Source organism: Mustela nivalis (assembly GCF_964662115.1).
Source record: "Mustela nivalis genome assembly, chromosome: 1".
Classification (NCBI taxonomy): domain Eukaryota; kingdom Metazoa; phylum Chordata; class Mammalia; order Carnivora; family Mustelidae; genus Mustela; species Mustela nivalis.
Window position 1 is genome coordinate 27,866,969 of NC_139020.1, and position 23,409 is coordinate 27,890,377.

General features: G+C 36.8%; 1 long non-coding RNA gene across 1 annotated transcript; it reads left to right on the top strand.

Moving 5' to 3' along the window:
* Positions 1-562: 562 nt before the first annotated feature.
* Positions 563-3,194, top strand: LOC309859145. The gene is made up of 2 exons (XR_014308563.1): positions 563-711; positions 2,043-3,194. It is a non-coding gene; the product is annotated as an uncharacterized lncRNA (long non-coding RNA).
* The last annotated feature ends 20,215 nt before the right edge of the window (positions 3,195-23,409 follow it).

Below are 23,409 nucleotides of genomic sequence, written 5' to 3' on the forward strand. Positions count from 1 at the left end.
TCCTAATAGAGAGCTGGATTATATCTCAATGTTCTAGTTTTGAAAAATTGTCATGGTTGGCACTACCCTTAAATCAAAAACTGGTCATTGCTTTCCCTCTATCCATTTATGGAAAAAAGGGTTCACTTAAAACATTGTAAATAAATACATATAATAAGATGTGTTTCTTAATAGTTCAGAACTTCATTATACTGTTAAAGTTGTTCCAAAGCAGGATAAAATTTAGTTTAAAGCTGCAAAAAGAAAAAAAGAGAGAGAGGAATTTGGGATGCTGAACAGAGGTGGATCCCTTCCTGGTGGCCTTCACAGCAGACACTCCCTGCTTTGTTCTGTTTCCTCGTCTTAGTCTGATCTGTAGCCTTCCCATGGGCATCTTCGTCTGACTGGTTTCCTACCCTTCACCTGTGGCCAAAGGAAGAGGAAGAAAGGCTTATTCTCAGATTGAGGACCCTTGGGAAGTAATCCTGGACTGTAGGTGATGTCAGACTTCACCGCCAGGCAATGACAGCAATGGAAGAAGTGAAAGGAAAACATGCCAAAATGGAGTGTTCAGGGATTTTCCAACTCATCTTTGGGATGGGGATTTACAAAGAGGTTTTCTTATTCTTAAGGATATTATAAAAACAAGAGGAGGTAAGAAGCCTCATTGTAGACCTCCAAGGGAACATTAGCCTTAGGAACATGGATGAAAGAATGGTTAACTCTGAAAGGGTAAGTGAGGCTTCTGAATATTGTTGAGTTTGCTGTGTGGCAAGGAAAGATGGCCAGTAGGTTGGCCCATGGAGCTTTCAAGAGGTTCCCACTGGAGACATGAACTAGAGAGGCTCTGACAAGGAACATTAGAATGTGAGAAACAGTGTGAAGGGTCCTGAAAAGTGTGTGGGAGGAGTCCTGGAATAATACGGGGTGTTAAAAACCCCTGGACAAGAGCATTTTAAGAAAATGTTGAGTGAAGACTAACGGTTTGCTTGATAGCATCTAGATTAGGTTCCTATGGCCGCCAACACAAAGTACTGGGAAATGGGTGGCTACAAACAACAGAAATGTATTATCTCAAGGGTCTGGAGGCTGGAAGTCTGAAAACAAGGTGTTGGCAGGGCTATGCTCCCCCAGCAACCTGCAGCAGATTCCTCTCTGGTATCTTCCTGGCTTCTGGTGGTTCACTGGAGATCTTTGGTGGTCCTTGGCTTATAGCTCTATAATTTTAATTTCTGCCTTTGTTGTCATGTAACATTATCCCTATTTATGTGTATGTGAATATGTGCGTGTGTGTGTGTGTGTGTGCGTGTGTGTGTATTAGTATTTATGTCTGTATCTGTATTTATATATAGGGAGAAACACACACACATATATATGTGTGTGTCTATATATAGACGTAAATACCAAATTTTTAGTAAATCAAGATTGTTTTCTATTAATATAAACTCCTAAGCTATTAATATAAACTCCTAAGCTATTCCAATCAGTGTGAAGACACTGACTTGATATAGGCTAATTAGATTCTCTGTATATAGGTTTACATATATGTATATATGGAAATATAAAAATTTTCCCATGTTTTATGCTATTTCCTCTTAATATTATGCAGTTACTAAGGCAGACAATATTGTCATAAGATGAAGGTCTGAAATGAGGAAGGCATCTGCAGTTTATAGTCTAATATATCTTTTTCCTTCAGAGTTTAGAAAATCATCTTATTTGCTTTTTCTATGACTAAGTAAATCTGTTTTATTAAAATCCTATTTCTCCCCCTGAACTTTCCAGCATAATGAAAACCTCTGAGAAATTTAAGATTTTCTCTGCCAAATGTAGTGCCTGTATTTAAATATTTGTGAGTATATACAGTCTATGTACCCTCTAAAACACGCATAGAATGTGTTTTATTATTTATTAATGACTATTTTGATTAATTAAACAGATTCTCGAATTGTGCATCACTTTAAGGTTGTTTGATTTACAATAGTATTTGGTTTCACTGATAACGTGCATCATGAAAACACTTGAAAATGTGATCTTATTTCCTTCTTGTAATCTCTCCTCAGGAAAGTAAACAGGAACTGTCAAAGACATACCCAGTGTGTCTCAGAGGCGACATCACTGGCTCCGTCCAACTCTCAAGTGTGCCGGGCATTTTTCCTTTTAAGGACAGTGAAGTCATCTCCATAAAGGCCATGGTGTCAGGCACAGGGAAGCCACCGCCAGGAGGAAGGAAGCCATTCCCTGACCAGGGTCAATATTGCCCCCAGCAGGAGCATCTCTGCAATGGAAGGTTTCACGTAACCACCCAGCAGTTTGAACAACAGGGACGCGGTCCATCCGGAGACAGAAACTCTGTTTTCACAAACAAGTGAACAAAACAACAGAAGGATAGAACAAAATCCTTATCCTTTGTTAGGAGACTCCAACAAATCCTCTCGGATTTGACTTGCAGATTCTAGCTTGACTTGCACGTTCTTCCTTGATGTCCTTTCCACCGGGCCATGAGGCATTTTCTGTTACCCTGTGAGCTGGCTGCTGGGACTTTTCCACATGTCTCATGACTCTTAGAGAACCTTCGTTTTCATTTGGCCTTGAGCTGGGCAGGCTATGGTTTCTCAGGTTTAGCTTTGGGAAGGTGCCCCCTACTGGGCTTTGGGTGATGGAAGAACTTGAGGACCCGGGAAGGGGAGCTGCAGTAGCTGCCCGTGAATGTAACCTGGACTTTGGAACCTTCTGGATGACACAGTTGCTTACCCGTCTTGTTATCAATCTGGAAATCTAGTCAAGCGCTACATTTCCAGTCCCCTGACTATCTCATGACCAGCTTGTCGGTGTTAGGTAAAGTTTTGTCCAGAAGACTGCCTTAAAGTTGTTGACTGGACCCAGGGTTGGGAAAAGTCAAGCGCGTTCTGGCAGCTTTCATCACACGCCACCAACTCCGAGAAGTCAAGGGTATTATGGAGAATAGTAATGTTTTTAAAATTGACTCATGAGGGGCACCAGGGCAGCTCAGTGGGTAAAGTCACTGCCTTTGGCTCAGGTCATGGTCTCAGGGTCCTGGGATCGAGCCCCACATCGGGCTCTATGCTCAGCAGGGAGCCTGCTTCTCCCCCCACCCCCTCGCCTCTCTCTCTGCCTGCTGATCTGCCTACCTGTGATCTCTCTTTCACTCTATCAAATAAATAAAATGGACCCATGAGCTTGCCTGTGAGTAACCAACTCGTCTCTGGTCTAACAGAGGATGTCAAATGGCCCACAAGGCCCTTCCTGAGAGTCAGTGACAAGAGGGATGGAGAAGGGGTCAGTCATGTAAGAGAAAGTCTGGACAAAGGCCAGATCAGTACCAACGAAACGATCAGTCTCTCTGCCCTTTTCCTACTTGCCCCAACATTTCATTCAGCAGAGATTGGAGCAAAATGCAGATAAGTGATATAGGTAGTTTGTTCTGAAATCACTGTCTGTCACTGTCACAGGGCCCAAGCTTGCCATGAGAACCCTTGCGTTTCATTCATCGTGCTTTCTTTGGAAAATGTAACTCAGTGTAAGTGATGTCATTTCTACTGCTGCACTTACAAATGGGCTTTGAGTATTTAATTGCGTAGGCTAGATGTTAATATTTCTGTGTGGCTTGTAAGAGAGGTCATTATGATATGCAATGTAGCAAAATATTTGTTTTATGTTAAGAGAGAAATACTCAATCATTTTTATTTACATTCTTGTGCAACTTGGGTCAGGCTGCCCTAAGGAGTTCTATTTTCTAAAGAATAAGACTGTGGAATGACTTCATCAGAGATTCCAGTTCAGGAGTGAAACAAATATAGCCTTAGGACTTCTGCTAGCATACCACCCTTAATTTTCTAGAACACGGGAAAAAAAAGTTATTATATATAATATTGAATAAAACTCTGATCTATTATTTTATTTTTAAAGACATCCATGAGTTTGAAATAATCAACAAAAACCTTTTGCTCTGATAAGACACACATAACAAAAATAAATCTACTCGTGATGTAATTTTAAATGCAAGTTTAAAACAAGTAATATATTTTTTTAAATATTTGTTATGAACAAAGAACAATAAGTTACCAAATTGCCTTTAGGAATTTATGTTGCTATGTGTGTATTTATTCCAATTAAAGGGAGATATAATACATCAAAAATAATGATAGGAAGCTAAATTATGTCTTAAATATAGGTAAGGAAAAAGATGTTTCTTTTTTTTCCTTTTTTTTTTTTAACATTTTATTTATTTATTTTAGAGAGAGACAATGAGTGAGAAAGAGCACAAGCGGTGGGGGGGGGGGGGACATCAGAGGGAGAGGGAGAAGCTGACTCCCCACTGAGCAGGGCTGTATCCCAGGACCCTGAGATCATGACCTGAGCCGAAGGCAGATGCTTAACCAACTCAGCCACCCAGGCACCCCAGGAAAGAGGTTTTTCTTCCTTTTTTTTTTTTTAAGAAGCAAAAAGGAGAGAAAGCAAACAGGCTTTCAGTTCTGAAATGGATAAGTCATAGGCATGAAAGGCAGAGCATAAGGAATAGAGTCAATGTTATCGTAATAGTGTTGTATGGTGACAGATGGTAGCCACACGTGTAATGAGCACAGCTTAATGAACAAAGATGTCGAATCTCTGTGTTGTACACCTGAAACACATTGGGTGTCAACTACACACTTCAGAAATTAAAACAGAAACAAATCCAAATAGGGTAGAAATTAGAGTGGCCAGCAGGGGGCTACTTTTAGGTTTCTTTTTTCCTTAAAGAGCTAAGCCAAAAATAAATTTTACTCTTTAATTTTATAAATCAGGTATAAAGTCTAAACAAAACAACTTTTTCTTCTCTTTTGTGTACTCCTCTCTTCTACTTCCTTTCCCACCACCAAGACCGGTAACATGGGATCCCAGAGGCCTGGCTACTGCTGCCTCTGAACCCACCAATTAAAATTCTATCTTTGAAAACTGCCCAGGGGAGGATTTGGATGATGGGCTTCCCACCAGACAAAAATTACAATTAAATCAAGAACAAAGGAGCATATTCTGGTTTGATGATTTAAATGGTAGTGACAGAAACCTGGTATCACCCTGAACCACTTGGGAAGAACTTTCTGGAATGATGGGCTTCAACAATAGTATAAAAAGGCAGTGAAATGGCCATGTAATACGACATTTTATAGTGCATGTTTTCCCAGGAATTTGAGAGTGTGTGAAAGGCCTCCAGGACCAGCAGGCAAATTTTGACCCATTTTGGAATATAGTTTCAAATCATTTTCCATTTCTTTGATTTGTGTGAAGCCTATCCTCCTATTTACCTCCTTCTTTGGGCCCATTTCTTAAAGGTAAGAAATGTAGGCTCAGTGAGTTTAACAACAGCGCAGAATAATTCTCCAGGTAGCGAACTGAAAGGTAAAATTTTGGCATTTGTGTTATCCAGGTGAAATCTCAAGAGAAATTGAAAGTGACCTCATGTAACATTTCAAATAAAAATTGGGTTCTAACAGAGGAGGCAAGCAAGATAGTCATAATAACCTTGAAGTCAGTGATTCCCGATTCAACACCCAATACATGAAATCATGTTAGGATTTTGTTTTAAGTCAAAGAAATTGAAACTTTGACTGTAATGATAACTCACAACAGACTGATTTAGAGTCATGTTTCCCAAACTGGGATACACAGCAGTGAGACATGGGTTACTGAAACCCCAGGAAGGCCTGCAGCTTCTCGTTGTGCCAATTTACATGAGGACTTGGAATAAAAGATGAGTGATTTTGCTGGCAAAAAAATATTCAAATATTCTTATGCTACCTTGATAGGGCTATATTATGAAAGAGAGTATAAAATTCAAGTGATTCATCTAAGATAAAATATACCCTTCAAGAAATTTTGAAAATGCAAAGGCCCTCTATAGTCTGAACCCCCACTCCCAACCCCATCCTAGATACATTAATTAGATAAAGGCTTTAGAAGCCAAACTACCAGATTTCTCATCATGGCTTAGTGGTTGATTGATGTCATTTAAGTTTTCACATATCAGTACAATTGGTCCCAGCTTTGAACACAATTGAAGAATTCTTAGAAAATAAGGATTATAGAGTTGAATATTGCCTTAAACCATTCATGTAGATAAAACTATGAACACCACTATTGATGTGTTTGTTCAAAGTCTTTGGATCTGAGAGGAAAAGGAGGAGGTGTTGGAAGCAGAGATATCACAACAATGATGAGAACATAACTGTGAATTACATGTGCTTGCATAGCTTTGTCTTTCATCAGACCTTACTTTTCAGGGTTAGCCGTCAAAACAGGGAAGAAATGTATTTTTATTACTGGATGATTTAACCAGTGTCCAAGATTATGACTTATAACCTTGAATTTTAAGACTGTCTAGAGGCATAATTGAGCCTAAAATGTAGTCATTTCCTTCTCTGGTTCTAAAAGAAGTCAGTCAGAAAAGAACTCTGTTATCTAGTTGTGGTTTATAAAATAATTCCTGGGAATGATATCACAATACAATTTATTTGATCCAAATTAGTCCTCAGTAGCTATCACTACAACTGTCCTAAGGAAAAGATGCCCTTTGGTATTATAAGGAGACCCTGATGAGCATTGAAGGAAATGTGCAAAAATAAAGTCCCCTTTCTTTTAAAAAATGCTATCTCATGCTCCCCTTCTTTTAATTTTTTTTCTTTGCTCTTTTTATTCCTTTTCTTTTGTGAGTGGGGATAAAGAGTGTAAGTTAATGTATGTAATCATGCATTCATTGAACATGGCTGTCTCTCGAATTTTTCTTGCCTTGTTATTATATTGTTCTGGAAAACTTTGACAGAAAATATTAAGAGGAAAATGAATGAAAGATCAGTTAGTTGCATGGGACTAACTTTTTCTTTTTTTAAAAAAGACTTTATTTATTTATTTGACAGACAGAGATCCCAAGTAGGCAGAGAGGCAGGCAGAGAGAGGAAGGGGAAGCAGGCTCCCTGCTGAGCAGAGAGCCTGATGCAGGGCTCCATCCCAGGACCCTGAGTTCATGACCTGAGCTGGAAGACAGAGGCTTAACCACTTGAGCCACCCCGGCACCCTATGGTACTAACTTTTAATTAAAACATTTGTGGGCTATTCATATCCAGTTACACAAAGACTTAGTGTCAATGAAGAGGTAGCTAGTTTTCTTCCTTCCATATTCCCTCATCACCCTTGGTATATTTCCTAGCAGTTTGTCCTGGAAACCTCTTAAAAAAACAAACAACTCTATACTCAATCAATTACATGCTGAAAAAGAGCCTTAGAGATTAATGATAAATTGATTATATTAGTGACTCGAACTTTTTGTGGAAAATTATTTCATGCCTTTTGGAAGTAACCTCCCACCCCAATCCTAACTTGGCTGGATGAATTACTTTGACCAATAGACTTACAGCTGACTTGATGCAAGCAGAGGTTTGAAACACACCTGTGCATTTCTGCTTCCTTTAGTGAAACCCTGCCACTGCCATGAGAATATGACCTGGCTCTCTTGCAGGAGAGATGTGAGAGGAGTCCAATGAAGGAGAGCCAAGTTTTCCCAGTCATGCCATCAAGATCGGCTAACTGCATTGATACAGTTGCATGAATGGGCCTAGCTGGTATCAGGCAACCCCTTAGTTGAAAGAAAGGACTAAGTGAAGTTTGCTTCAGCCATTAAATTTGGAGGAGTTCCTAAGCAACATTAGCAGAGCCATACAGGACATTTTGCTTCAGCCTTCCATTGTAGAGGTGAGAAAATTGAGGCTTGGGTTTACATTTTCTCCAGCTTTACAGCGCTATTAAATCCCCCATGTGTTAGAGTTGATGGTGTGAACTCTAGCCCCACATTACGTAAAAGCCCAAATACCTAATAATTGATGGACTATTCAGTCCTCACCAGATAATTCCAGTGAATAGCATAGTAAACAATGCTGCCTAGAATAGTTATGGCCAATATTATATGTAAGATTAAAGATTCTGTCAAGACTAAGTGATGTCTTTCTTTGCGGAAATTGTGATTTCTGTGGAGTTATTCTCTTGTACAATGGAACAGTCTGTTAGTGTGCACAACTGCATTTGTGCTTAAGGGGTAAACCCTCTGAAGCACGTTACAGCTGTCATCTAGACTGGACTGGTTTCCAATTGATTTTAAGTTGCAATTCAAATTGCTGTCTTTCATGTATAGCAACTATATTGTTTTAACTCTTGACTCTCAAAAGCTACTGGAAATAAATTTCTAAACTTTGGTACTGGAAGAAAGGTTACCCTGGAATATTTGTAAAGGTAACAGCATATGAGTTAGGATGGTTCTTTTCAGTTATAACTCAAGTTTTCAGATTTAAACTATGAAGCATTCTACTGAGTTATAGTTCTTTTATGGCAATATATTTGGATTGAGAAGGATAGATTCAGAATGGTTTTCTCTTCTGATAGTTTGATGTTTAATGTCATTTCCTTTTATTAAATGTATCCTTATTTTCTTTAAAATTCTTAATATTTTGATCTAGTATATTATTAACTACATAATTTTTCTTCTTTTTGGTTCAGGAGGTAAGAGATGATACTGCCATGCCTTTGAGGACTAGGTTTTTAAAACTTACAGCACTGGAATTGATTCACTCTGATTTTCATTTATTTGTTGAGTGTGTGCCTTTGTCCCAATATTGCAGAACTCCTTAGTATACCACAATAAATCTGTATTTATGCTTTATATTAAATGTGTAAATTAAGTTGATTTCTCTAATCTTTCTCTGTGCTAGCTTAGGTTAGTTTTTTATGTGTGTGATAATATTTAAAGAATTTAAAGGGAAAACATGTAAAAAAAAATTCAATCAAGAGGAAATGTGGGGGCACCTGGGTGGCTCAGTGGGTTAAGCCTCTGCCTTCAGCTCAGGTCATGGTCTCAGAGTCCTGGGATTGAACCCCACATTGGGCTCTCTGCTTGCAGGGAGCCTGCTTCCCCCTCTCTCTCTACCTGCCTCTCTGCCCACTTGTGATCTCTCTATCTGTCAAATAAATAAATAAATAAGATCTTTTTAAAAAAAAGAAGAAGAACAAGAAATGTGCCTAAAAGTTTAAAGACCAATGCTTTCTATCATCAAAATTCAGAGGAGACCACATTAATATCACTGTAATTATTACATTCTTCCTAATAAGTTATTGAGCGCTTCCAACATAAAAGATGAGAAAAAAAACCCATAGAATACTAGTTATCTAATAAATACAATAAATTATAATATGTATAAAATATACAATAAATTATCTAAAACTTTTTAAAAAGATTTTATTATTTATTTGACAGACAGAGATCACAAGCAGGCAGAGAGGCAGGCAGGGGTGTGGGGGGTGGGGAAGCAGGCTCCCTGCTGAGCAGAGTGCCTGATGTGGGGCTCGATCACTAGGACCCTGGGATCATGACCCGAGCCAAAGGCAGGGGCTTTAACCCACTGAGCCACCCAGGCACCCTACTTAAAACTTTTAACAACACAAATTTAGTATCTCAATTTCTGCAGGTCAGGAATCAGAAGAACTTAACTGGGTCCTCAGCTTAGCATATCTCACAAGCCACTGTTATGGTGTCATCTGGGGCTACGGTCTAATCTTGAAAGTCACCTGAAGAAGGATCCATTTCCAAGCTTAGTCATGTGGTTGCAAGCAGAATTTAATGGCTTGCAAGCTCTTGGCAGAGGGTTTCATTTTCTTGCTGACTATTGGCCAGAGGTCAGCCTCAGTTTCTTAAACCCATGGGCCTCTTCAACATGGGTCTTACATTGTCAAAGCCCGCTAGAGAGAGAATCTGCAACCAAATCACTTAAGTGACATCTCATCACCTTTGTTATGCTATATATGAGAGCAGGTCACTAGGTCCAGCCCACATTCACAGAGTTCACACAAGAGCATGAGATTATATAGGTGATAGGAATCATTGAAGAACTTCTTAGAAGTCTGCCTAGCATTACTGGAGCATCCAATTGTCTTAAGATTGTTTCCCTTTCATATATCCATCTTTAAACTTAATTTTTCTTAACTATAACATTGAATTACATATACTCTAACATCACGGACAATGTGATCATCATATTATACCAAAAAAATTATATAAAATTTTCATGAAGTGGTCGAGCATTTAGTTCTGGAGTAATCTAGCAGCATTAGTGAAAATGCAGTGTTCAATAGTGTGCTAGGATGCTGATTTCAGGTTTCATTTTACCTGTGAGTTGTTCACTTCTATAAAAAGAGTGATTTCTATCTTTTTGTTCTGCTCCAGTGTGTATCCAATAAAATACAGAAAATAATACTGAAAAATAGAGAGATGCAAAAGACCAGCATGATCTGCACTTACACTGCTATTTCACACAATGTTGGAGAAATAAGTTTCTTAAATTCTCACTTGTGTATCACTTTGCAACAGCTGGAACTACAGAGTTAATAAAGTTTTTTTTATATGACATTTAGATGTGAACAGTTTCAGATATTGAGAATTCTCTGTAATTAACTATATAGGTTCTGATAATATAAGGAGCTAGTCATTCCAACATAAACTGGCACAGAAAAGCAGAGCAGAGTCTATATTATGAAGGAATCTAAACCAGGCTAGGCAAGATATATTTTTCTTCTCCTTACTTGATTAGGGTTTTTCATAAACTCCCTAGTATAAGGTTGAGGCAGACATTACTAATCCTCATAAATATCCAGTTCTTTCCCTCCAACCTCATGGAAAATTAGAACTTATAAAAGTTTGTTCAGTTATGCAGGATCATGTGACTTTATGGCCAAAGGACCATAAATCTGAAGTGATATGTGTCACTTTCTAAGCCAAAGTATAGAAGAGTAGATCTGAAATATTCATGTATTCTCTTCCTTCTGCTGTAGCAATCGGTGATTTTCAAATGCTGCAGTCTCTGTCAATGTGAGTCCTTGACTGACCATATAAAGGAAAGCTTATGCACCATCCAGTGATGGACATGTGCTATGTCTAAAATGATAACTTTATTTTCATGTTAAGAACCTTTTTCTTAATGTTCTATTGTTGCTGTAGCAGATTACTAAGCAATGCAATTTATTATCATATACTTCTAGAGGTAAGAAGTCTTAAAACCAATGTTTTGTTAGGGTTGTGTTCTATTTTTTTTTTTTTAAGATTTTATTTATTTATTTATTTGACACACACACACAGAGATCACATATAGCCAGAGAGGCAGGCAGAGAGAGAGAGAGGAGGAAGCAGGCTCCCCTCTGAGCAGGGAGCCCAAAGCAGGGCTCAATCCCAAGACCCTGAGATCATGACCTAAGCCAAAGGTAGAGGCTAACCCACTGAGCCATCCAGGCATCCTTAGGGTTGTGTTCTTATCAGATGATCTGGGGAAGCATCCATATCCATGCCTTTTCCATATTTTAGGGGACACTTACATTCCTGACCTTGTGGTCCCTTTCTCTACCTTCAAAGCTATCAATAGAACATCTTCAAATCTCAGGTCTCTGTCTCTGTTTCTTTTTTTCTTTTTCTCCCCCTGTTTCTGCTTCCATTTTCACATTTCCTTATTTGACTCTTATCCTCCTGCCTTCATATTATAAGAACTCTTGTGATTACATTGCCACATTGAGATAATCCTTTGTAATTTTCCCATCTCAAAATCCTTAATCTGCAAAGTCCCTTTTGCACATAAAGCAACATATGCATGGGTTCTGGAAATTAGGATATGTACATAATTGTAGACATTTAGCCTACCATATCTTTGAATTTAGTGGTTTATGTGTTACTGTAGCATAGCTTAGTGTATGCTGAGTAACACAGAAGCCAGTGGAGGTTAATAACAGAACTTCATTGTGCATTAACTGTAGTATGAGTATACTTAAATTAGCTATTTAGTGGATTCAACTAGTCTCAATTTTTCTCTATGAGCTTGCAAATGACACAACTAGCTTATAAAAATAGGTATAAAATATACGACACTGATAATTGTGTATCACTTTTAGATTTCTGGTTTCTAGAGTTGCGAGAAGAGATAAACACCAAATACAGAAAAACAAACTTTATTCCTATTTGTATTTTTATATTACACATTATTTTTTATATAACTATATTTGAAGGAATTATAATGTAACTTAGGATATTATGTAAGTGATCTGAAATGATAGTGAAAATATGGTTCTAAAGTCTATTTCATAGACTTTAGATCATAAAGTCTATGATTGCAATAACCACATTTTGTTTATTAGGTTGTTCTCCTATCTGGACAAAAAGGCTTTTTAGTCTGCGTATGATATCTTATGATTTGCTCCCCATTGTGTAATTACTTTCAGTTGTATTATTATTTCTGTTCTGGTAGGTGGAATATTATGATATGAAAGGCCTCATTAATTTTTTTTTTTTGCATGTGTGGGCAGTTATGTTTAAGACACAGGTACATCAGGCATGTGATTAGGGTACATGCAGCAAGACTGCAAATGGAATTTTATGGGCTCAGACCTTATCTCATGTAAGAGAGGAACTCAGTGGGAATGGAGCTTGCCTCAATTTTTATCATTTCAACTCCAGAAGATGTTACTATATTTTTTGAAGATCTATTTATTTATTAAAGAGAGAGAGTGAGTGCGAGTACCAGTGAGGGGAGGGGCAGAGGGATTTGGGGAGAGAGAGAATCTCAAGCCGTCTCCATGCTAAGTGCAGAGCCTGATGCGGGACTTGATGCCATGACATAGAGATCATGACCTGAGCCAAAACCGAGAGTCAGACACTTAGCCAACTGAGCCACCCAGGTGCCCCCCAATTCCAGAAGATTATTAATTCAATGATTCATTTATTAATTAATTCACCCATTTATCCTTTTGACATTCCTTCAGTATCCACTAGGAAAACACTGTAGTTTATTTGTAAGGATATAGGTTTTAGAGACAGACTGACACTTAAGTTTTAATTTCAGCTTCACTACTTACAAATTGTATCCACTTGGGTAAATGTGGTCCCTCTGACCCTTAGTTTTGCCATTTGCAATTATGATAATAATGTCTATACTTAAGGATGAATGTGAAAATTAGAGATAATGTACATCCACACTTGGTAAATTATAGGCATTCAACAGGTGGTAATAGGTTGTTGAAACAATGGTTGTAATCAGCCAGAAACTGGGATGCAAAGATGAGAACCACATAACCCCTACCTTCAAAAAACTACAGAAGGAGCAAATAACCACAGTGCAGAATGCGAGTATGATCAAGCTATGTATCAGAGAGAAGAGAGTGATTTAGTCTTTGGGAATGTCATAAAAGGGCTCACATGATAGGTTACATTTGCGATGGTTAAGAGATGTGAATTAGGCATCTGAGAGAATAGACATAAGAGCAATATGTGTAGTTACAGCAAATGAGAAAGAGCAGGGAACATACAAGAAACCTCAAGTGATTTGGTTTGTCTAGAGAATAGGACTCTCCAAAACTCCTTCACCATCTTGCTCTTTCAAAATTCAGGTGTAGCATCACCTGTCTATGAATCTTTTCCTAATATAAATGGACTCAGAAAAATCACCTACTCTTTCTCTCATGCTCCCACTGTACTGAACAGATACCCCAAACACATAGTCCCTTCCATTTTTAAAAAATTCTGTTTGTTTATTTGTCTTTCCTCTTTACTAGATGATAAATATCACAAGTTCATTGAAAAAAAAATAAAGATTAAGTAATTATAATATTACTGGAGTCAATGAATAAATTAATAGTGGGGCAATGGTAGGAGACTAGAATAAGACTGAACAAGTGTGCTAAGCTAGGAATTTTAGATTTCTTCCTATGGGTAACAAGAGGCATGTAAGGGAGGAGAATAAATTGAGGAGGGAAAGAATGGGTTTTAGGGCATTGTAATTGTTCAAGACAAGAGTTATGGGAGAATGAGAAAAGAGACATATTCAAGGGGAAGAGACATATTCAAGACACATTTATAACTTAGAATGACAAATCTTGGGAGCTGTTTGGTAATGGACATAATGCAAATTCATGCCAGACGAGAATATTTGGATAAGTTCTCCATATGAAACATGTTGGGTTTGGAGTTTCCATGGAACTCTGGTCAAGAAGCAGTTGTAAATATTTTATAGTACATAGACAAGAGAATGGCTAGTGCTAGAGAGAAACATTAGGGAACATAGATGAAATGAAACTAGAAAGATAGTTGAGATCATCAAGGAAAGTGTAAGGACTGGGAAGAGAAAGTAATCGAGCAAAGAACCACAAGGAACATCAACATGTAGGCAGTGAAAGGAGAAAACAGCTAGAAGAGCAGACTGAGGAAAAAACAAATAGCAGGAAGCGAAGAAAATTTGCAGGATTTTGTATAACTAAAATTAAGTGAGTTTTGGGAAGGTGGATGTCACTAAACAAAAGTAAAAAGGAAAGAACATAATATTTTGGAAAACATCTCCCAAAATTAACAACTAAGAAGCTGGTGATGACCTTTGTTGCCACATTTTCTTTTTTTGTAGTTGTAAAGGTGAAGCCAAATTAAAATGTTTGAATAGACTCTTTTTCAAAGGATTCTGCATAAAGGGTCTTCTTTAAAGAACACTCTGATCTGGAGGATGAAGATAGGATAGTTATTATAAGATGAGATAGGGCCAAATATAGGCCAGTTTAGTATATGTGAGAGACTTGAGCATAATTTTTGGCCTAAGAGAAAAAAAAAAAAAACCAGTATAGAACAACTGATTGAAAATACAAGATAAATACAGGATTACTGATAGATTAAGTTTTATGAGGAAATGGAGCAAGATAAGTGGATACGCTGGACTTCTCCACATGCCTAAGGGCATGGGGAAGAGATTATATAGTCAACATTGGTTATGAAATGGTCATTAAATGTTAACTCTGTAATATTATTTTGGGCATTTACTTGGAAGTATCGCTCATTTTTTTAGTAAACATTTAGTGAGGTTGTACTATGTGACCAGCACTGGAATAGAAGTTCTCACATTTATACCATCATTTAATCTGAAGATAGATCTTTGATCCAAAATAGAAGTCTAACAGAGAGTTTGGAAAGCAAATATAGGAATAACTTTTTGGAAGAAAAGTTCTTAGAATTTCTTCAAACTAAACCGTCTAGAGTTGCTTCTTGGCCTATGCATAGACTGGCCTGTCTTCTGACATAAGGAAATAACACACCCAGGGTTATTTTTACATATGATGTGGTGGTGGTGGAGGACTGTGTGGAATATTACTGTTTTGTGGCCTTCAGGTCACAATAATTGCCTTTGCTTCAGGGATTTTAGATTTACCATTTTTGGAAGCCCACTGTGTTGACCTTTTTAAGTTGGTTCTGGAAAGCCACCCATGCTGTCAAAATGCATTAGAAAATAGACATTTAAGTTGAATGATGCTTGTACTGTAAAAATAAGGACCAAGGTTTCTTATTCCAGGTTGATAATTCTTTCCAAGAGGTCATAGTCATCTTCATATGAGATGTAGTTTGAACTTGAAATCAGAAAATTTAATTTGTATGGGAATTTTATTCTGATCATGTAAGAACAGTAATAAATACTTATAAACTTTCTCTTTCATACTCTTTTGAAAGGAATTAAATACAAATTAACTAAATAATGTATTTAATAGATGAGAATTCTATTCCCTTAATAATGTTTGGTTAACATAAATTCTCATTTCAATGGTCTGTGTAAGATAAATTAATTTATTTTCATTTACTGAGCCTTATCCTGCCATATTTATTTATGTAATGGCTAATCTATAATCTCATTTTAATATCAACCAGAGTGCTCTGTTTCTATTAATCTTTTGCCTTTTCTTCATTCCTTCCCTGTTCCTGTTCCTCTATTTCTTCCAGTAGACATCCTATTTATTTGCTACCTTTAAATCTGTTGACTCTGAATTAAAGGTTTAGCAACTGTGGTGGGCGGTGGGGGTGGGGGGGAGCAGTGAGGGATGAGGAGGTCTCCCTTTCTTCACTTAGGTAAATGGCTGAAGTTAGGGACTCATCTGCCTAACTTAAAAGGAAAAAGGGAGGGGAAGAAAATAATTCTATGAGAAGAAAAAATGAATTTCTTTAGAAAACATAAATGGAGACTTTGAGAAACAAGTGGAAAATAAGAAAGTTTGTTGTGATAATGTTTATTTAGACAGGTGTGAGTGGTCTTTTTCTGTCTTCTTCATGGCCATAAAACTCCCCTAGAGAAGGGATTTATGACAGCTTCATTCTTTTGGAAGGCTCTGCTTTTAAGCAGATAAAAGGAATTCAGGAAAAGATTCTTTACATTGCCATATTCTGGATCCCTTAATTTCTGTTGTCTGAAACTTTCTTGTAAGTTTCACAAATAAAACAGCTAGAAGAAAAAAAAAAAATTGTCCCACATCCCATTGAACCCAGTCTCCCAGTCCTAGGTCTAGCCCACTCTATTTAAATGGTTATGTTTCATTGGCAGCGGTGCAGATGGTGATTGGGCATCCACCAAAGTTAGGGCTTTATAGGGGGCTAACAGTTAGGCATTTGATGAGTGATATTTCTACAGAAACAAAAGAAAAATGAAGATTAAAGGCTGGAATACACTATAAAACAAGGTTGTTGGGGTTTCTGTTTCTGTTTTTGTTGATTTATTTTTCAGTCCATTTGAAGTGTCTTTAGATGATAGAGTGAGGACGGTCATGGCTGTGTCACAGTCATGGCTATTTCCTAGAGCCAAGTATGAAAGATGTAGGTGTTCCAGTAAAGTTTCTGGGTGATCCACATTGTTATGGTGATAAATCCTTTGCACTAAGTCATCCAGCTTACACTGAACTTAAGCAAATAACTATCATCGTCCTGTCACAGTCCTTTCCGAAAGTCTCTGAGGCAGTATTTTTGGTTGAGGATGAAGTACTTTGATAGCTGATTGTAAGAGCTTTCAGAAAAGCATTAGAGTAAAATAATAAGTACCTGTAAATGACAAAAGACTTAAAATAGCTGTGGTTAAAGATCTAATGAGAGTTCATTATAATGTAATTGAAAAGGAAACTTGGTTATCTATTACATACAACATTTTATCATGACTGATAAAATTATACCAAGATATATGATGGATAACAAAGACATTGTCAAATTTCTAGGAACTTTATATATAATTTCTGAAATTCCTATATTGATAAGATATACACATACAAATATAACCCAGGAAGTTTAAGAATCTCTACTTATTTGACAATGCTTCTTATGTAATTTAGCATATCAAATTTAATCCTAATTAGTTTGACATCTTTCTTTTTACAAAGTGAATGAACAACTCCTTGACACTTTTTTTGGGTCCCCCTGGGAAATCTCAAATTCATTTCAAGGTCAAGAAGATTCATTTAAAATTTGATTTGAGGAAGTTGTCAAAATGTCAGAAGGTTTGAATACTTGATTTAACAGGATCATAGATCACTAGGAAATGATACCTAGTTATCTATTTAACCAAAGTGATAATAAGAGATTTTAAAAGTAAATATAGGAGGAAACATAATTTAAAAACATAGAGAGAGGTCAAAAAGATTTGGTCAAGGACAACATGATAAAGATGACATAAAGCCCAGGAAATTATTCAACAAAACACAGAACCTTTGTTTCCGAGGTAGATTACTAAAAAGGTAAAGAAAACATTTTGCAATCTCTTCTTAGGAGCAGAACAATAACCCAAGAAATCTTTGTCCCTTTAACAGAAAAAAGAAACTAAACTTTAGCTTTGCATTGGCACACTATTAATATTAAAGCTCATTTAAAAACCTTTATAATAAATCCATTCAATCTTGGCTAGTCTGACCCCATGAGGTATTCTCACTTGCTTTCTTTTCTGTCCTATTTCTTTTCTACTAACGCTTTATCACTTTCTATATCCATTCAGGCTTTTGTCCTTCATTTTCCTCTTTCTCATTTTGGAACAATTTTTTAAAAACCTCAAAACAATGATTTTAGGACAAGATTCCCCTCCTTTTTTATTTAATAAAAACATTCTACTTTCTTTGAGTACTTTGCATGGAGTTTTTCCTGCCTTCAATCTTATTATTCTTAGTAGTTTCATTTACATATACTGATTAAAATTCTTAAACTTCAGTAACTTTAATTTGTAGAAGAAAAGAGGAAGTAGACAATATGAACTGTCTGTCATAAATCAGCCCTCTCTGCAGCAGATTGGAAAATTTATGAATATATCATTTCATAACTACTTTACTGTAAAAATTTTTAATGTAGCAAAAAGAACCTGTTTATTAATAGGCCCAAATATCTCTATTCTCTCTGTAAAAATAGGAAGCCAAAAGTAGATAAATTTAAACTTTTATTTAATAATTAATTAATTTAATAATTAATGTTTCAGTATTTTATCTTGTATAGAAATGTAGATATTCGAGGGTGCCGGGTGGCTCAGTTGGTTAATCATCTGCTTTCCCCTCAGCTCATGGTCCCAGGGTCCTGGGATCAAGCCCTGCATTAAGGCTCAAGCCCTGGGATCAAGCCCTCCCTCAGCAGCAAGTCTGCTTTCCCCTCTCCCTCTGCCCCTCCACCAGCTCATGCTCTCTCTCTCATTTCTCTCAAATAAATAAAATTCTTTTTTTAAAAAAAGAAGTGTAGGTATTCAATAGATATCAATAGTTTAACTTAACCTACTATAACTTTAAGTTTCCAATTTACTAAAAAGAATTTGGAAACTACTTCTTAGCAGCTATATTATAAAATGTAATTATTGTTGAAATAAAGTCTGAGAGATCACTGACTCAGTTTTATTAAAATCAAATCTGTAATCTTAAACATCTAATAGATATAAATAAGCTTACTTGACTAGTAAGCCCAGGCAGAATAAGAGTTGTATTTCTGCATGTACGTAATGCTGACACTTCTGAAGGCAAGCAATTTTTATTAAGTCAATATTACCAAACTAGACTTATTTAAAATTTTTCCAAATCATGGGGCACCTGGGTGGCTCAGTGGGTTAAAGCCGCTGCCTTCGGCTCAGGTCATGGTCCCAGAGTCCTGGGATCGAGCCCCACATCGGGCTTCCTGCTCGGCGGGGAGCCTGCTTCCTCCTCTCTCTCTATCTGCCTGCCTCTCTGCTACTTGTAATCTGTCTGTCAAACAAATAAATAAAAATTAAAAAAAATTTTTTTTTCCAAATCATGAGAACTTCATAAACATTTGCGTTAGTTTCCATTTGTGAGAGTTTTAGGAATATTTAATTTATAAGTACTTTTTTTTTTTTAAGTAGGCATGGATGGAGTGGGAGAAGAAATCTTTTGTGTTGGGTGTCTGCAGTTTTTATAGTTCAAGATTGAGACCTAGCTGAGAAGACTTAGAAGAGCTCGATTGAAAAAGCTGAGGCCTACTGGGTTACTGTTTAAATTTTCCTTTCTCTTAAGTACAAGATAGTTCTTTTCTCAAGGTCCTAGCTTTTTACACTATCTACAGTATCTTGAGATGAATGGGGAAGGGTTTCTGGTTGGTAAGAAAAATGAGGGGGTTTTGTTACTCCTAGAGTTATATTTCTGTTTCTACAAAGACTCGATTTATATGGTAAAGATTATTGATTTTAATTTCTCATTTTTATTGCTTTCTTGCAAGCAATTTTCAAAGACTCGGTTGGCAGTCTCAACAATAACACAGAGGGGCTGACCTGCCCATCCAGAATTATTATAATTATTACTAGATTTTTTTTTTTTTTAATTTCAGGAAGAAGATTTCCAACTATTACAGAAATTAAAAGATTTCTGTGTTCTGAGGCTTCTGAATTTAGAGGTGTGTGTCTTTGGAATGTTTGTATATGTCATTACAACAAAGACTTTAAAATATATTTTCTCCTTTTGCATACATAATTTTACTTTCTCCCAACTAACATTTGAAGGGAAAGCTTATAAAATAGCTCTTGTCAAGGCCTGAATATTGCCTATAACTAGGTCAACTACTGATTTACAGAGGTTCTGGAAGAGTGTCTGACTATTTGTTATTTTGGTGAGGAGAGTTTTTGGCTTGTTACATAACTACAGTAAAACTGTGGGTGGGAGGGTTTATGGTGGGTTTGGATTTAAATTTTTGTTCTAAATCTGATTTCTGCTCTTTAATTTTGTCAAGGGAGTATTTTAGGCCAGACATGGTACTTTTGTCCTTTCAATTTGATCTTCTCTTAAGTGCCAGTAAAACATTGGTATAGCATAAGAGATCTTTGCCCTTTAAAAATTCTTTTAAATATAAAAGTTTCGGGGCACCTGGGTGTCTCAGTCAGTGAAGCAGCTGCCTTCAGCTCAGAGTATGATCTCAGGGTCCTGAGATCAAGCCTCCACATCAGGTTCCCTGTTCAGTGGGACGTCTGCTTCTCCTTCTCCTTCTGCTGTCCCCAGATTTTGCCCCCCACCAAAAAAATAAATAAACAAAATCTTTAGAAGTTTTTCTAAATTAAATGGTATGTTATCTGGCCGTTGATGATTTAGGGTCTCCAAAGGTATAAGTGTTCCAAAATGTGACTCAAACCAATAAGATTTATACTTCACCATGGACACAATACGCATCTTCCACAAGGATGCAGAAGGTACAATCCTCATGATTCAAAGTCATTCCCAAAGATAATTTAAGAATAAGAAAGAGACTTAGATGAACTTGAGAGCCAGCAATAGTCTGTCCGACACCAACTGCAAATGGAATGCCCAGGCCACCCATATTTCTGGGCAGCCAACTATAAATTCTTAGGGCTTCCCAATCCCTTTGCGCACAGCCCCAGGATGCAGAAAGTCAAAGGGAGAATGCTCTCATGGATCCAAGTCAAGCTATCAGGACACAAAATAAGACACAGAGAACACAATAGCTGTATCTGGGTGGAAAAGGATCACTAACAAGAGTACTCAAACCAAGAGTCAAAATGCCCAAAGTACTAGTTCCTTCAAGTGTTTTCTCTTGCTAATTGAAAGCCTGGAAAGAAAAGACAAAGAGAGGCTCTTACTTCCCTACCCTGACTTGACCTTAACAGAGTTCCAGAAGTCTAACTATTAAGGAAATTTACCTTTCTGACTTAGAGATCCCAAGGTCTCGGCTGCAGTCTCCAGAGTAACTGATAAATCCCAATCATCCAATCCTCATTACCAAACTGTCAGAGAGGAAGAACTTTTCCTCTACTCAACTATGTGCCTGAAAATTAACAAAAGACAGACTGGCAAGGAAAAAAAAAAAAGTTTATTTGTATTGATATGGAAGCACATACAAAAAGTGGCTCACTAAATGACTGAAGTTAGTGGCATATATATTTAAATTAAAATATGAGAGGGAGGGGTGAGAAAAGGATTCTGGGATGAACAGATGAACAGATGAATTTCTTTAGGAAAAACAAAATGGTGCTTGGAAGAACAAATAGCAGATAAGAAAACTTACGATATTGTTTGTTCATGCCAGTGCAAGTGGTCTTTTTTCATCATCTTCATGGCCATAAAGACACCCTGGAGAAAGGATTTATGATGGTTAAATTCTTTTAGGAGGCTCTGCCATTAGGCAGATAAGAGGATTGTAGAACAAGGTTCTTCACGGTGCTATATTCTGGATTTCTACCACAAACCCATTACAGCTACTGCCCACCTTGACTCCCATGATTGTCCGGTTCTATAATGCAAGACATAATTCCCTAAAGTCTCATACCTAATGACAGTGAAGTCTAATGTATTAAATATAACTTATACTATGTATATTTTAAACTACTGGGTAGTTGACCTAACTAGATTTTTCAGTTATATATATTTATTTTTAAACCATTATGTGCTGCAGGAAATACAGAAAAGACAAAGCAGTTCAGTTTAGAGTTTCTTCCTTGAAATGTGTTTCTTCTTTTTCTTATGTAAAAAGAGGATAACAATACCTTTCTTAGAGGATTGATAGAAGATCATGAGATAAAGAAGGATGAAAGAACTTGGCACAGTGCCTGGTAGGTAGTAGGCATTCAATCCATTTTCAGCTGAATCTAGATCTAGTTGAACCCAACTTCTCATCATGGCAATAAAATAATCCGTTATGTTTTGTTTTTGTGTCCATCCGTGCCTTGGTTTACTTTTAACATAGTTTTAATTACAGCAGAGATATAATAGTGCATTAGTATATTCTAATTTTTTCACTTAACGTTATTTGATATATGTTTACACTGCATTAGCACCATGTTATCCCTTTTAAGGTCATTACCCTATGTTGTCACTAAAACTCAGTCAAGTGGAATCACAGTCATTTGCAAGTGCTAGTTATTTGTTTGGCAAGGTGGAAGCTTATACTTTTAGACCATAAATTAATGACTAAGTTAATCTCCCTTTTTTTAATTAAGAAAAGTCAACTAAGCATAAATGCTGATTAAACAGACAATGGTACTAAAAGCAGCATATAGATAATATATGTTACACTAATTACTTAGCCTGTGTCTTTCCAGGAAGAGTAAAGAGCGAATCAAGGTGATTGTCCGAAATGTACAGGCATAAAGTCTAACAAAACAATATTTGCCTCAACCATATCTGTGAATTTCTGCAGGAATTATCCATTTAACTGGTTCAATAATCCGCTCAGCTCCTTAAAGTTTTAACTTTTTTTTTTTTTTTCAAGATTTTATTTTTTTATTTGACAGACAGAGTTTACAAGTAGGCAGAAAGGCAGGCAGAGACAGAGGGGGAGGCAGGCTCCCTGATGAGCAGAGAACCTGATGCCAGCTTGACCCCAGGACCCTGAGATCATGACCTGAGCCCAAGGCAGATGTTTTAACCCACTGAGCCATCCAGGCACCCCCTTAACATTTTATCTAAACCCTCTTTGTTCAGTTACTTAAAAAAAAAATCATGTTTTTCCCTTCGCTATTTTATACATGTAAACATTGAGAAGATAAATAACAAAGAGTTGACTACTAAGCTCTTTATAGGAGGTGCTGAGAATAAAGGCAAAACACAAAAAGAAAATTTCAAACGGCTCACATTATTTTGGGTGGAAATTCTTTAATTATTCTTGGTCAATATTTCTCAGTCTTGAAACAAACCTTAAGGAATCAGCATCTTAAATTATTTCTGTAGGGTGTAAATTCTTCTGCTGTTCCTTCACATAAGTTATTTATTTTTAGAAAAAAATCAATTTTGAAGTTGAGATTTTATCAGGCCAAAAGGCAGTTTAAATCCAGTGATGAAAGTGCTATGTCTCATTCGCACTCTCTATCAGTTTGAATTCAGGTATCTGTGAACCTCTAGAATCTTCGCTTTTTCCCTCATATCCCAGCACCCTTACGGTCAAAAAGGAAAGGGATATAACGTTTGTTGTCTAAATGCCAAACATTAATTGAGTCATTTAATGGGTATTGATACTAAAGAAAAAGAATAAAGAGAAGGCATTTCAATCCTCTCAAAGAATAAAATAGCGTATACTCCATTCATTTGGTATTCGACTACATTTGGCACTTACTCTTTTTCTTCTTGCTTTCACTGTTTATG